This window comes from Musca domestica, unplaced genomic scaffold (genome assembly GCF_030504385.1).
Source record: "Musca domestica strain aabys unplaced genomic scaffold, Musca_domestica.polishedcontigs.V.1.1 200, whole genome shotgun sequence".
In the NCBI taxonomy this organism is placed as follows: Eukaryota; Metazoa; Arthropoda; class Insecta; order Diptera; family Muscidae; genus Musca; species Musca domestica.
Genome location: NW_026712251.1, coordinates 165065 through 180179, shown reverse-complemented (window position 1 = coordinate 180179; position 15115 = coordinate 165065). Strand labels below are relative to the sequence as shown.

Below are 15115 nucleotides of genomic sequence, written 5' to 3'. Positions count from 1 at the left end.
ATATTTAGATATAGCAAATTGTAAAGAATGGCTGTCCGATCTCTACCATCTTTATAACATATCTTATGTTTATGGAAATATTTTAGATGTACCATGTCTGGAATGGAATCAGATGTCTTTGGATTAATATAAATATTGGGATGTGTAAAATTTGAAGGCAATCGCAATCTTACATCACATTTTATGAGAGTTGCAATTATTTAAAATTTTGACCCTTTGTGGGAAAGGTACCAGAAAGAGTAGACTGATATTGTCCATTTTCGCACCAGACCTAGCACTGACGTATTAGGATTTGCAAAGTTGGAGCAAAATTATTATCGTTTCTATTTCTGCGCAAAAAAAATTATATATTTTAAAATTTCGACCTTTTGTGGGAGAGGTACCAAAAGGAGTGGACCGATGTATTCCATCTTAACCTCAGACCTTGGGTTAATAAAATTATTGGGATGTGTGAAATTTGAAGAGAATCGGACTCTTACATTACATTTTATGAGAGCTGAAATTATTCAAAATTTTGACCATTTGTGGGGGAGGTACTTGATGGAGTGGACCGATATTGTCCATTTTCACACCTGACCTAGCACTGACGCAAATATTAGAATGTGCAAAGTTGGAGCAAAATCGGATTATCCAAAATATTTTCTGTGCAAAAAATATATTTTTTTGAAAATTTCGACCTTTTGTGGGGGAGGTACCAAAAGGAGTTGTCCAATATATTCCATCTTAACACCAGACCTAGGGTTAATATAAATATTGGGATGTGTGAAATTTGAAGACAATCGGACTCTTATATTACATTTTATGAGAGTTGAAATTATTCAATTCCACGCAAGTCAATATTTCTATTAATAATAATATGTATTGTGTGGAAGAATAGAGCTGAAATTCTTAAATTTGATATGGATGTTACTGTTAGTGTCTGCGGTTGAGAGAATGAGCTAATTTTTAGTATCCGTTCTAATTGTTCTAATTGTGTTGAATTTGGTGATACAGGGAAATTATAGAAAAAGACTTAAAATGGTAAAGACTAGACAAAATGCATTTTGATCAAATGGTTCGGGTCTATGCTATCTATATAACAGCTCATGACCCATTTATAGAAAAAAAGACAAACAAAAGTTTGAAAAATCCAAAAATTGGGTTTCAAAATTCTACTCCATAGACTTTCCTAGTTAATTGCATTTTGCCTAAGCGGCTTAAATCGCTTTACATTGCTATGTTGTTACGTTATTATAAGAACAGAGGTATTTTCACAGGGTTGCCATATTGTGACTCTGTCTTGTCCCATCTTTGTTATAGAGCTGAAATCCTGATATTTTAGATTAATGTCACTGTTGGCATCTCAGCCTGAAATGAAAATGTTGTTCGAAAAGTGCTAAATTTAACTATATTTTGTCTTGAATGAAGGGATGGAGCTGAAATCGTGAAATCGTGTATCGCGATAACTGTCGATGTCAAGAATTGAGATTTGGGACGGTTTTGTAAATGAGTACCAAAAATTTTACGAAAAGCTAGTGTAGGGCTGGAATACCGAATATTGATATTGAGGTCTCTGGTTTTTGAAATATGTACTAGTAATGTACGAAAACGTATAATGAGTAATAAATTTTGTGGTGGGTGAGGGAATAAAGCTGAAGTCCTGCAATTTGATATAGATACCACTTTTGGTATCCGTGGTTGAGAAAAGGAGCTGTTTTTCGATATAAGTACTATAATTGTACTAATTAGTTAAGAATTTTGTAATGGCAGAGATTAGAAAGTCGAAATCCCAAAATTTAAGATTAATGTAACTATTGGTATATCAGGTTGAGATATGGAGATTGCTATAGTTGTCCGATAAGTAGTGAATGCATTTATATTTAGATTTTAGGAATTGAATTGAAATTGGTATCTGGTAGTGTCTAGGATGGAGAAATTTTGGTATCAAGGATGGAGAGATGTAGATTGTTTTTACTAAATTTGGTATTGGATGAAGAGATAGAGCTAAAATGCTTAAATTTCATATTGATTTCATAGGGCTTACATTGTGTGAAATTGAAATAGTTTTAGACAAAAACAAGTAAGAAAGCTATAAGTTCGGCCGGGCCGAACTTTTAATACCCTCCCCAAGTTGAAACGAATTTGGCACTTTCCACAAAAAATAAATCCCTTAAAAATTTTGTTAAAATCTTAAAAATACCCAATGTAGCCTTTTTATTATGGTCAATACGACTACTTTTGTCATAAGCCATTACAATATTCATGCGAAACTTGAAAAAAACTCGGTGAATAATGTAGCTATAATAATAAAAATACAGAATACAGGGAGATTTTCTGTCATAGGCTGCCATTGCGAACTTTAAATGCCAAATTTGAAACATTTCCAGTGAATAATGTCGCTTAAATCATCAAAATATCGAAAATATGGAGGTATACCATATATGAAGACGTGGACTTACGCAGACAATTTTCCGGCATAGGCTGTAGTATACATTACGAAATTCAAATACAAAATTTAAAATAATTCGGGTAAATAATGTCGCTAAAATCAGCAAAATTCCGAATATCGGGGGTACCGTTATGTGGGGTATATACGAAGACGTGAACCTGCACAGACAATTTTCTGTCATAGGCTGTAGTATTCATTAAGAAATTCAAATACCAAATTTGAAAAATTTCCGGGAAATAATGGCGCTAAAATCATCAAAATACCGAGGACGTGGACCTGCACAGTCAATTTTCTGTTATAGGCTGTAGTATCCATTATGAACTTCAAATGCGAAATTTGAAACAATTCCGATGAATAATGTCGCTAAAATCAGCAAAATTCCGGATATCGGGGTTACCGTTATGTGGGGGATATACGAAGACGTGGACCTGAAGAGACAATTTTCGCTAATGTCGCTAAAATCATCAAAATATCGCATGTCGGGAGGTACCGTTATATGAGGGCTATACGACGACGTGGACCTGCACAGACAATTTTTTGTCATAGGCTGTAGTATTCATTACGAACTTTAAATACTAAATTTGAAATAGTTCCTGTAAATAATGTCTCTAAAATCATCAAAATACACAATATCGGGAGGTATCGTTATATGAAGGCTATACGCAGACGTGGACCTACATGGCTCATTTTCTGTCTTAGGATGTAGTATCCATACGAATTTCAAATATTAAATTTGAAACCATTCCGGTAAAAAATGTCGCTAAAATCCTCAAAATGCCGAATATCGGTATCATTTCGTTCCGAAGCTAGAGTGATTTCCACAGACGGATAGACGGACATTGCTAAATAAACATAGAATTTCATGCTGATCAAGATGTGGGGTCTAAAATGTATATTTCGAGATGTTACAAACGGAATGACAAACTTCATATACCCTCCATGGGTGGAGGGTATAAAATTGGATGTGGATCCATAGGTAAATTTCAAAATTAAACGTTTAGAAGAATTCTTGGTGTAAAAGGTAAACATTTTCCTTCCTCTTTTTCTTATTTTCATTGATTTTTCAATCGATTTTTTCACTCCCTATAAAAGGAAATTTCCTAACTAAATCCACATTTTTTAAATGGTCCCCATAAGACGGTACAGTTCATTTTATGATACTTTGAAGAATTTATCTACTTTCTCCAACCGATATCGCTGACATAGGCAGATTCAGATATACCGATTCTCTTAACCCTAAGGTGTAGGGTCTTTAAATTTTGGTAGAGCCGAGCTTAACGCTTCTTTACTAGTTCTAGAATCTAAATCGTATCGGCGTATCCTATGCGAATCAAATTTATATTTATATTTTATGAGATCTATAATAACTATTTAATTTAGTTTCAAAATGGGTAATAAAACTTATATATCGTCCAAACTAAAATACCCTGAAATATTCTTAACCACAAGCGGGTGCATGCAGTGCACATAGCGTGCTTGACAGTGATAAATGTTCGCTATTGTGATGAATATCATGAGAATCATGACGGCACCATTATTTGTAACGCTTATTGTTGAAATATATCAGCGATAAGATGACAATGCACCACAAGTGTGGCAGCACACACTGCAGTGACGCATTCCAGCCATGGCGCCCAACCAACAATGGCAGGAGCAATGATTCATGCAACTATCAAGGCTTTTTTGGACAAATACCACAACAAAGAAAATATTTCTTCCATTAAAAGGACACAGGATAATAATGTATGAGCGAGATTCAAAGAAAAACACATGCTACCGAGATACTTATAATCTGTTTACATGTTCTAGCTGGTGATGGAGGAGCATAACTCATTAATCAATAACGCATTATTTTGTGAAAAAAAAATGAAAGAAAAAAAGAAAGAATGAAAGAAAGCAGAGGGAGCCCTGCTAACAGTGTCATTAGCAAGTAGTTCAAATGATAATTCCACTTGAATGAAATTATAAAGCCGGAGGCAAGTATGACTGGCAAGCGAGATGACAAGGACTATGACATAAACACAAAATATGCGCCGTGACATAAACATGCAAAGCCGAACCCTAAACATGGCGCACATATTCCGACAAAAAAGGGTGAACGGGGTTGAGAGTGAATGTGCGTTAAAAACACTTTCATTTTTCCTTCCAGTGACATCGTTAGCATATGGTTTTCGATGATGATAATCAAAAAAACTGGTGACAATGACTTTACTATGCCTACAACATTTATTGTCAAACACCCACGTATATACGTGCACACACATACAAAAACAATGACTTTTACATTTTTGTTGACATGCAAGGCAGCTGAATGAACTTAGGCAAGAATAGAGATTATAATCCCCGGGGCGCCGTTATTAGTGTAACAAATTATCAGCGTTTATAGGTATATGCGATAGTAGAACCTAAAATAGGGTAACCCCAAAAAAATAATCGCTATTTTTTATACCCTCAACCTATGGAGTGTATATTGACTTTGTCATTCCTTTTGTAACTCCTTGAAATAGTCATGTCAGACCCAACAAAATATATACATTCTTGATCAGCGAAAAATTCTAAGTCGATTTAGCGATGTCCGCCTGTCTGACCGTCTGTAATGTTATTTTTTGAACGAATTGAGATAGAAGACGTAAGTTTTGCACAAATATGTATTTTGTCAGTAGGCAAGTTATGTTCGTAAATGGTCCATATCAGTCCACGTTTCATAGAGCCCCCAAATAACAATACCCTCCAATATTCGGTATTCTGATGATTTTATCGAAATTGTTCACATGAATTATTTCACATTTCGGATTTATAAGTTCGTAAGGGATACTACAGTCTATGACAAAAAATTGTATATGCAGGACAACGTCTTCGTATAACCCCCATATAAGGGGTTTCGTCTAAGAGATATTTTCGTCGGATTTTTATACCCTCAGCCTATGGCTACATAGGGACCTAATCCATTTTATGACCATTTGTCCAAATTGGCTCGCTGGTGCGCACGATAAGTCTTGAAGAGAGTATTCGAAAAAGAGACGCCAAAGGTCTATAGAAGGCCTGTAAAAGATCTTCTGTCCACAGAAAGCATGTGAGATCTGTAAAATGTCTTCTGTCTGAACATACTGCAGCATGTGTGAAATACACCTTTTCAAAATTCAAGCTCTATACTAAATTTTGCAAAAAAAATAACTGAAATATATAAAGAAACAAGTTTGACATAAGACTCTTTTGGGCACCACCAGGCATACTTGGAATTTCCTACATCCCAGATCGGCTGAAAATTTTAAGGAAATTGTAAATTTTGTAAATTTTGTCTTATTGTGAAAATAAATGAGAAATACTTTTTCTTTAATGTCATTCTTCTAAAATTATGTTTTGGAAAAGAATTTTACATAAATTTACATGAAATACAACTTTCAAATTTATGTACGGGTTGCCCATATTCGACGGACCTTGTCCGCAGGCAACATTCTTTGCGTCAATTGCATTTTGTACGGGAACAAATGCAAATCAATGCGAATAATCCGATGTAAAATGGACCGAGCCATGCCCAACTGCTGAGAACGGAGTTTTTGGGATGTTCTTGGGAACCTCTCAACACTGGCTCGTACGGCAGCGATATTCTCGGCCGATCGCCTTGGTCGACTTTTATATGGCCTCTTCGGATTAGAAAGAGCCTTACCAGTCGAAAATTTTTCGTATAAACGCTTAATGGTGTTCTTAGAAGGCGCACTTCTCACATTTTTTAATGATTTAAAAGCACGTTGAGTTTTCACAATTGACTTCTTCTGTTGAATGTAAATTTCAACTATTTCAGAGCGCTCGCGTGGCTTGTATTGGTTCATGGTAAAAATCTGCTTGGACTGACGCTTCAAACGCGGTATGTTAAGCGATGTGACATCTCTGTCAAAAATTATGGCGTTGCCAGATGGGTCCGTCGAATATGGGCAACCCTGTACTATGTAACACTTTTCGTGCAGTTTTTGTGCACAGTTCATATCTTAAGCGCAATCACCAAATGTGACAACTATATCAACTTACAGGATTCCAGCCCTATAACTTCACCCAACACAAAATTTAGTAATATTTAGTACTTTTCGAACTATTTTAGTACAAACTTCCAAAAACACCTCTATATCTTAACCACAGACATAAAAATTGGGATCTATATAAGATTTCGGAATTTCAGCTCTATCCCTTTACCCAATATCAAATGTAGTACTATTTAGTACTTTTTATACCCAAGCCATATGGCTACAGAGGGTATATATCATTTGATACGGTCAAAACGTGCATAGTAGAAATAACGGTTTTAGACCCTAAGTCTCTTTGGACCAAATCCGTTTCAGAACATTTGGAGTCGATCTACCGATGTCCGTCCGTCCGTCTGTCTGGATGGCTGGCTGTGCGCACGATAACTCTCGAAGAATCCGATTTGATCCAAACTTGGTACATCGTAATATTTTTGTCAAACTTAGATCGAGTTCGGAGATGGGCAGTATCGGTCCACTCCTTCTGGTACCTTCCACACAAAATGTCAAAATTTTCAAAGAAAATAATTTATTGCACAGAAAGAGAAAGAATAATCCGATTTTGCTCGAACTTTGCAAATCCTAATATTTTAATCAGTGCTAGGTCAGGGGCGAAAATGGACAATATCGGTCTACTCTATCAGGGACCTCCCCCACAAAGGGTCAAAATTTTGAATAATTACAACTCTTATAAAATATGATGTAAGAGTCCAATAGTCTTCAAATTTCTCACATCTCAATAGTTTTGTCAGCACAAGGTTTGGTGTGAAAATGGAATGTATCAGTCCGCTCCTTCTGGTACCTCCCACACAAATGGTCGAAATTTCAAAAAAGACAGACGATAATTCGATTTTGTTCGAACTTTCCAAATCCTAATATTTGCGTCAGTTCTAGGTCAAGTGCGAAAATGGACAATATAGGTCCACTCCATCAAGTACCTCCCCCACAAAGGGTCAAAATTTTGAATAACTACAACTCATATAAAATGTGATGTAAGAGTACGATTGTCTTCAAATTTCACATATCCCAATATTTTTATTAACCCAAGGTCTGGTGTTAAGAGGGAATACATCGGTCCACTCCTTTTGGTACCACCCCCACAAAAGTTCGAAATTTTCAAAAAATTTATGTATAATAAAATATTTTTTGCACAGAAAGAGAAATAATTGGCCGATTTTGCTCTAACTTTGCAAATCCTAATATTTGCGTCAGTGCTAGGTCAGGTGCTAAAATGGACAGTATCGGTCCACTCCATCAAGTACCTCCCCAACAAAGGGTCAACATTTTGAATAATTATAACTCTTATAAAATGTGATGCAAGGGTCCGAACGTCTTCAAATTTCACACATTCCAATATTTTTATAAACCCAAGATCTGGTGTTAACATGGAATGTATCGGTCCACTCCTTATGGTACCTCCCCCACAAAGTGTCGAATTTTTGAATACCCATTAAGCTCATAAAACGCCAAATTAAGATCCGATTCCATTTATACTAGGCACATCTCAATATTTCTATCAACACAAGATCCGTTATAAATGTGGTATAGATCGAACCACATCTTCTGGTACGTCACCCATACATAGGGTTCAAGATTTTGAAAAACAAAACGCTCAAATAAAGCGTAATAAGCATCAAATTCTCCTTAAAATTTCACACATACAAATATTTTTGCTGACACAAGATCTGTTGTGAAGTTGATATATATCTGCGAACCCCTTCTGGTACCTCACCAACAAAGGGTCACAATTTTCAATAATTTTATCTGTCATAACTTTCGAAACAATTTAGCAATTCTTTACTACTTGCGATGCTCAAATATTTCTCTCAATAAGTAGCCTGATATGAATATGAAATTTATCGGAATTTATGATTTCGCATAAAATTGGACATAAATATCCTTTCCTGTAATTTAGCCCAATATTTCGCTCAATATGTTTTATTTGTATCAGATGAAGTATAACAATGGAAAATTTCGGTAGACTATATATGGTACATCACGAACATTTTAACATTTTCTAAAAATTATTACATATCTCATATAAAGTGAAGGAGTGAGTCGATATAATCCATTCCAGGCACGTTGGAATATTTATATCATATTTTTGGGTCTGATACGAAATGGACAATATTGGCCCATTCATTCGGAACCGGCTCCATAGAGGGTCAAACGTTTGAATAATTGTAACACAAGTCGAATATATTTCTATTATTTAATCGAACATAGGCTGAGGGTATATATCTGTCGGCAATACCGGCACAGACTTCAAAATAAAATTTCGAGATTCCATTATGTTTCGTATGGATTGCTACAGGCAAATAATTTAAATTAACATGGACAAAAGAACGGATCGCAAAAATACCTAGGTGGACTAATATTTTATAATCAGTCAAATGCAGTATATGTACCTATAGAAACTCTGTAATAGTTCTTTCTTTACAGCGGATCTTTGACTTCTACCCATGGAAGATCTCGAAAAAGCATTTTGTGAATAGAATACATGCATACGGAAACCTATCTATATCGGTTCCCATTACCAATAAAATAACTTAAAATGTTCTTTTGTATTTAGAGCCCCCCTGGACCTGTAAAAACATAGGAGACCTTTTAAATACAGTTGCTATTACATCATAATCCAGTCTGCACTAATTTTTTCCTCTCTCTCTCTCTGTGTAATTAATTAGAATTTCAATTACATTTTGCCAAAACAGCTCCCTTTCACAAATGAACCTGGTGTGAAAGAGAGCGCGAGCAAAATAGTATACATAATTTAGGTCAATGATTCTATTGTAAATGATGAAAACAACGATGGATGCGTGTTTATGTTTGTACAGTTGTAGTTGTAAACATACATACATGTTTAGACGTGTGTTGTTTTCATATTCCGCTGAAATCCATAAATTCTCTCGTCCTCGTCCTTGGTGCACAACGTAACAGTAAAAACTATGAGATCTAGTATTGAAAGTACACGAACGTATATACTCATACATACACTTTGGTCCTCTATAAAGGAAGAAGAACGACGACGTTTTTATCGTACCGTCACATACAGACAGACACACATACATACTCGTATTTCACATTTAGGACTCATTATGAGAAATTAATGATGTAATATTAAATCTTGTTAGTGACTTTTTTTGTAAAGACCCTCATTAGACAGCTCCCGGAATTAGGTTACGAACTTAAAATGTGATGCTTTTTCTATCGAAGAATATTAGATTTTATTAGAAAAGAAAAATTAAGTGTTGTTAGTGTTTGTAGATAAATAACGTTATGGTGTTACTTGGGTCAGCTGAGGTATTTCCAGCGCGCAGGAAATATATTATTTAAACATTTACATTAAATCTGATGTATATACGGAGTAGTTACGTTAGTGAGTACCTGATAACAATCTGGCAATACGACTAAACGGGGGACCATGACATTTTACTAGCCGATATGAACAATTACGAACTTTTATTATTACTGATTCAAAGGCAGCTAAAATGCTTCCAAGGTCTTCTGTAGTTAAACTCTATTTTTTAGTCATTTATAAATGGAACTCTTTATACCCTCAGTCATATGGCTAGAGAGGGTATATATCATTTGATACTGCCAAAACGTGCCTTATCTAAATAACGTTTTAAGACCCTTGGCCTCTTTGGACCAAATCCATTTCAGGAAATTTGGAGACGACCTAGCGATGACCGTCCCTCCGTCTGGCTTGTGCGCACTATAATTCTCGAAGGGAGTATCCGATTTGGTCCTAACTTCGTATATCGTAATATTATTATCAAACTTAGATCGATTTCAGATATGGGCAATATTGGTCCCCTCCTTTTGATACATCCCCCACAAAAAAGGTCGAAATTTTCAAAACAAAAACAGTAAAGAAAGTCTTAAAGTCGGGCGGAGCCGATTTTATGATACCCTTCGATGCTTTGCTAATTAAGTAGAGCTCCACATAACAATTAAAAGTTTTTTTTTGGAAAATTCAATCATACAAGCTATGATTATAATTATAATTTAAAGTTCAAAGGACTAAATATGCCGAAGCATTTGTATCTTTTAAATTCGGAATTGTATTGACCATTTGGTGCACAATTAATTTGAAGTCGGATAAAGATATATATGGGAGCTCTATCCGAATCTGAACCGATCTCGATAAAATTTGGCAAAGATATTTCTGAGCTGCATTTGATATATTTCCCCAAATATTGTTGTTACAGAGTGAACATTACGGCTGCGGAAGACAAAAATAACAAATCGGATGAACAATATATATGGGAGCTATAGCTATATCTGAACCGATCTTCACCAAATTTGGCATACTAGCTTCTAGATTCAATTCGGTCGTAAGTGCCAAATTTCATCCCATTTGGGCAAATATTAGACGTTTGGTGCACAATAAAAGGTAAATCGGACAAAGTTGTATATGGGATATATATCCAAATCGGAACCGATCTCGATAAAATTTAGCAAATTTATTTCTGAGCTGTATTTGATATATTTCCCCAAATTTTGTTGTTACAAAGTACATATTACGGCTGCGGAAGACAAAAATAACAAATCGGATGAACAATATATATGGGAGCTATAGCTATATCTGAACCGATTCGATCAAATTTGGCATACTTTTTTTAATGCCTAATTTGGTTGTATGTGCAAAATTCCATAATTTTCGGACTGACATGCATAAATCAACTCAGAAAGTGATTCTATGGATATCCTTAAAAGTAACTATGGGTCTATCTCGCTTCCTTCTCCATGTTACAAACAAATGCACAAAGACATAATACCCTTACCACTATGTGGTGTAGGGTATAAAAAATCACTGAAAGGAGAATCTGATTTTGCTCTAAATTTTCAAATCTTTATATTAACATCAGTGATAGATCAGGTGCGAAAATGGACAATATCGGTAAACTCCCTCAAGTACCTCCCCCTCAATGTCAACATTTTGAAGGACGATGGTCTCCAAATCACACAGGTCATAATATTTTTATTATTTGCTCCAACTCCAACGATTTTGCTCCAACTTTTCAAATCCTAATATTTGCATCAGTGCTAGGTAAGGTTCGAAAAGGGATAATATCGGACGTACTTGATGTCCCAAACAAGGGGCATCATGTTGAAGGCCGATTGACTCCATCATGGTCTGGTGTGAAGATAGAATATATCAGTCCACTCTTTCTGGTACCTCCGTCACAAAGGGTCAAAAGTTTTAATATCCATGAAGCTCATAAAACGAGAAATCCGATTCCATTCAGACTTGGTACATCTCAATATTTCCATCAACATAATGTCTGTAATAATGATGGTAGAGATAGGACCATTTCTTCTCCTACCTCTCCCCCATAGGGTTCAACATTTTTAAAGAACAAAACGCTCAAAGAAAGCTTAATAAGCATCCAACTCTTTTCAAATTTCACACGTACACACACTATTGACGATGATATATATATCTGCGAACCCCTTTCTGGTACCTCACCCACAAAGGGTGACAATTTTCATTTCATTTATCTGTCATAACTTGCGAAACAAATCAGCGATTCTTTACAACTTGCTATATCTAAATATTTCCCTCAACCAGAAACCTGAGATGAATATTGAATTTATAATTTCGCAGAAAATTGGATATAAATGTTCGATATTCTTGTAATTTTTCCCATGCCAATATTTTTATCGGTATTAGATGAAATATGAAAATAGTATAGTTTGGTCGACTATATCTGGTACATCACGTACATTTAAAAAATATCAAATATCTCATAATAAGTGATGGTAAATTACCAATATAGTCCACCTGGCAAGTCGCTATATTTATATCATATTTATTTATGTCCGATACGAAATCGACAATATTGGCCCATTCCTTGGGAATCTACTCCATAGAGTGTTAACACTTTTAATAATCACAACAGGAGTCAAAATATATTTGTATAATCGAATATTGGCTGAGGGTATAAATCTGTCGGTAAAACCGACTGATAGTTATGCCCTACAATACTATTTGTTGGCGGTATTATAACTTTGATTGGCCCAAAAATGATGTAACACCTCGAAATCTTGGTTTCCCACATAGGAAAGTATTTATGGATCTTCCTATCTCGCCGAGCTGACTCGATCTAACCATGTATATCCGTCCGTCCGTGTGTTCGTCTGTCCATGTTATTTTTGTAATTACTCAACAGGTCGCAATTATAGCCCGATCTTCACGAAATTTAGAATGGAGGTGGTTCTAGGGCCAGAATAGAAGACTATTGCTTTTAGGGTTGAAATTGACCAAAAACTAAAAAATGTCCTGATTTTATGGGGCTAGAGCTTAGGGCTGGGTCGAAGCCTTCCAATTTTAATGGTCATCGGGTAATATATAGTGGGTGAAATATATCATAACATTTGTGTTAAATAAAAGTTAAAATTTACATTAAACTGCGAACATTTTAAATCCCGGCGAACCATTACGTAGATCCCGATAGTAAATATATAGGATATATATATAGCGAAATATATACAATGTATATATACAAAGGAAGGGGATGTTCGCTAGAATGCTTATATCTGAAGAATGGCTGGACCGATTTCTACAAATTTTGTCAATTCATAATGCCCACTTGGCATAAATGTATAAAATCTACAAAATCGCATAAAAATATTTCAAAAGATTTCCCGATTACACAATTGAGCCTGAGAAGAGAGTTAAGGACAGGGAATAATTCTACCATTTTGGATGACCATTGGATTATATTGAGCGGTAAAATGGACCACAACAACTAACAGCACGAAAGAGTGCGTAAATATTGAGCAAATGTCCCTGGTCAAAATGCTAATGATAATATCTGCGCAGTGCTTCATGACATAATTTCAGAAGCGAAATCTTCCAAAATGGATCTGGACATAAGGAGGCTTCTAACATATTGTGGTGTTGTAGGGTTTCACATGGTCGGCGCCGCACGACTTTAGCCTTTGCTTACTTTTTTTATATTTTTTTTCTATATTAGATGAAGTATGACAAGTAAATAAGCTGTAAGTTCGGCCGGGCCGAAATTTGAATGGCCTCCCCCATTTGGTACAAATTTGGAAATTTTCAAAAAAATAAAATCCGTTAAAAATTCTGTTAAAATCTTAAAAATACCGCATGTAGCCATATATTAGGGTCTATACGACGACGTGGACCTGCATAGACAACTTTTGTCACAAGCTATTACAATATACTAAAATATGCTAAAATCATCAAAATACCGTATATTGTCAAATGTCAAATTTGGAATGATTCCGTTAAATAATGACGCTAAAATCATCAAAATACCGAATATCGGGGGATGCGTTATATGGGGGCTATTTGAAGATGCCGACCTGCACAAACAATTTTCTGTCATAGGCTGTAGTATTCATTACGAAATTCAAATACCAAATTTGAAATAGTTCCGGTGAAAATTATCGGTAAAATCATCAAAATGCCGAGTATCGGGGGATACCGTTATATGGGGGCTATACGAAGACCTAGACCTGCGCAGACAATTTCCTGTCATAGGCTGAAATATCAATTACGAACTTCAAATACCAAATTTGAAACAATTCCGATAAATAAAGTCGGTTAAATAATCGAAATACCGAATACCGGATGGTGCCATTATATTGGGGATATATGAAGACGTGGACCTATATAGTCTATTTTCTGTTTTATGCTGTAGTATCTATTACAAACCTCAAATGCCAAATTTGAAACAATTCCGGTAATTAATTTCGCTAAAATCCTCAAAATACCGAATATAGTGAGGTACCGTTATATGGGGGCTATATGAAGACGTGGACGTACACAGCACATTTTCTGTTTTGTGCTGTAGTACCTGTTATGAACCTCAAATGCCAAATTTGAAACAATTCCGGTGAATAATGTCTCTAAAAGCATCAAAATATCGAATTTAGGGGGTTGCGTTATATGGGGGCTATACGAAGACGTGGACCTATATGACCCATTTTCTGCCCTAAGCCGTAGTGTCTATTACGAACTTTAAATACCAATTTTGAAGCAATTCCGGTAAAAAATGTCGCTTAAATCATTAAAATACCGCATATCGTGAGGTACCGTTATATGGGGGCTATACGAAGTCGTGGACCTACATGGCCCAGTTTCAATACTAAAAGTCCTGCAGACATAATACACATTTGAGTAAATTTTTTCCAACTTACTTCATTTCGTTCAGAAGCTAGAGTGATTTCCACAGAAGGACAGACGGATAGACGGACAGACGGACAACGGACAGACATTGGTAAATCGACATAGAATTTTATTTTATTAATATATATATACTTTGTGGGGTCTAAAATGTATATTTTGAGGTGTTACAAACGGAATGACAGACTTAATATACCCTCCATACTATGGTAGAGGGTATAAAATTGGAATACTTCGGTAGACTATATCTGGTTACATTTTCTAAAAATTATGACATATTTCATATAAACTGAAGGAAGTATAGTCCAATTCTGGCACGTCTCAACATTCATATAATATTTATTTAGGTCCGATACGAAAAGGACAATATTGGTCCAGTCCTTCGGAACCTATTCAATAGAGGGTCAACAATTTAAATAATCATAACAGAAATCAAAATATATTTAAGTATTCGAATATCGGCTTAAGGTATACATCTGTAACTTGTTTTGTTTATCATTTAAATTAAAT

The 15115-nt window shown here is 35.3% G+C and overlaps 1 protein-coding gene across 3 annotated transcripts in view; it reads left to right on the top strand.

The window, feature by feature from the left end:
* LOC101897029 (sex peptide receptor) overlaps positions 1 to 15115 on the top strand; it is a 396118-nt gene that overhangs the window by 358807 nt on the left and 22196 nt on the right. The gene's annotated exons all lie outside the window — the stretch shown is intronic.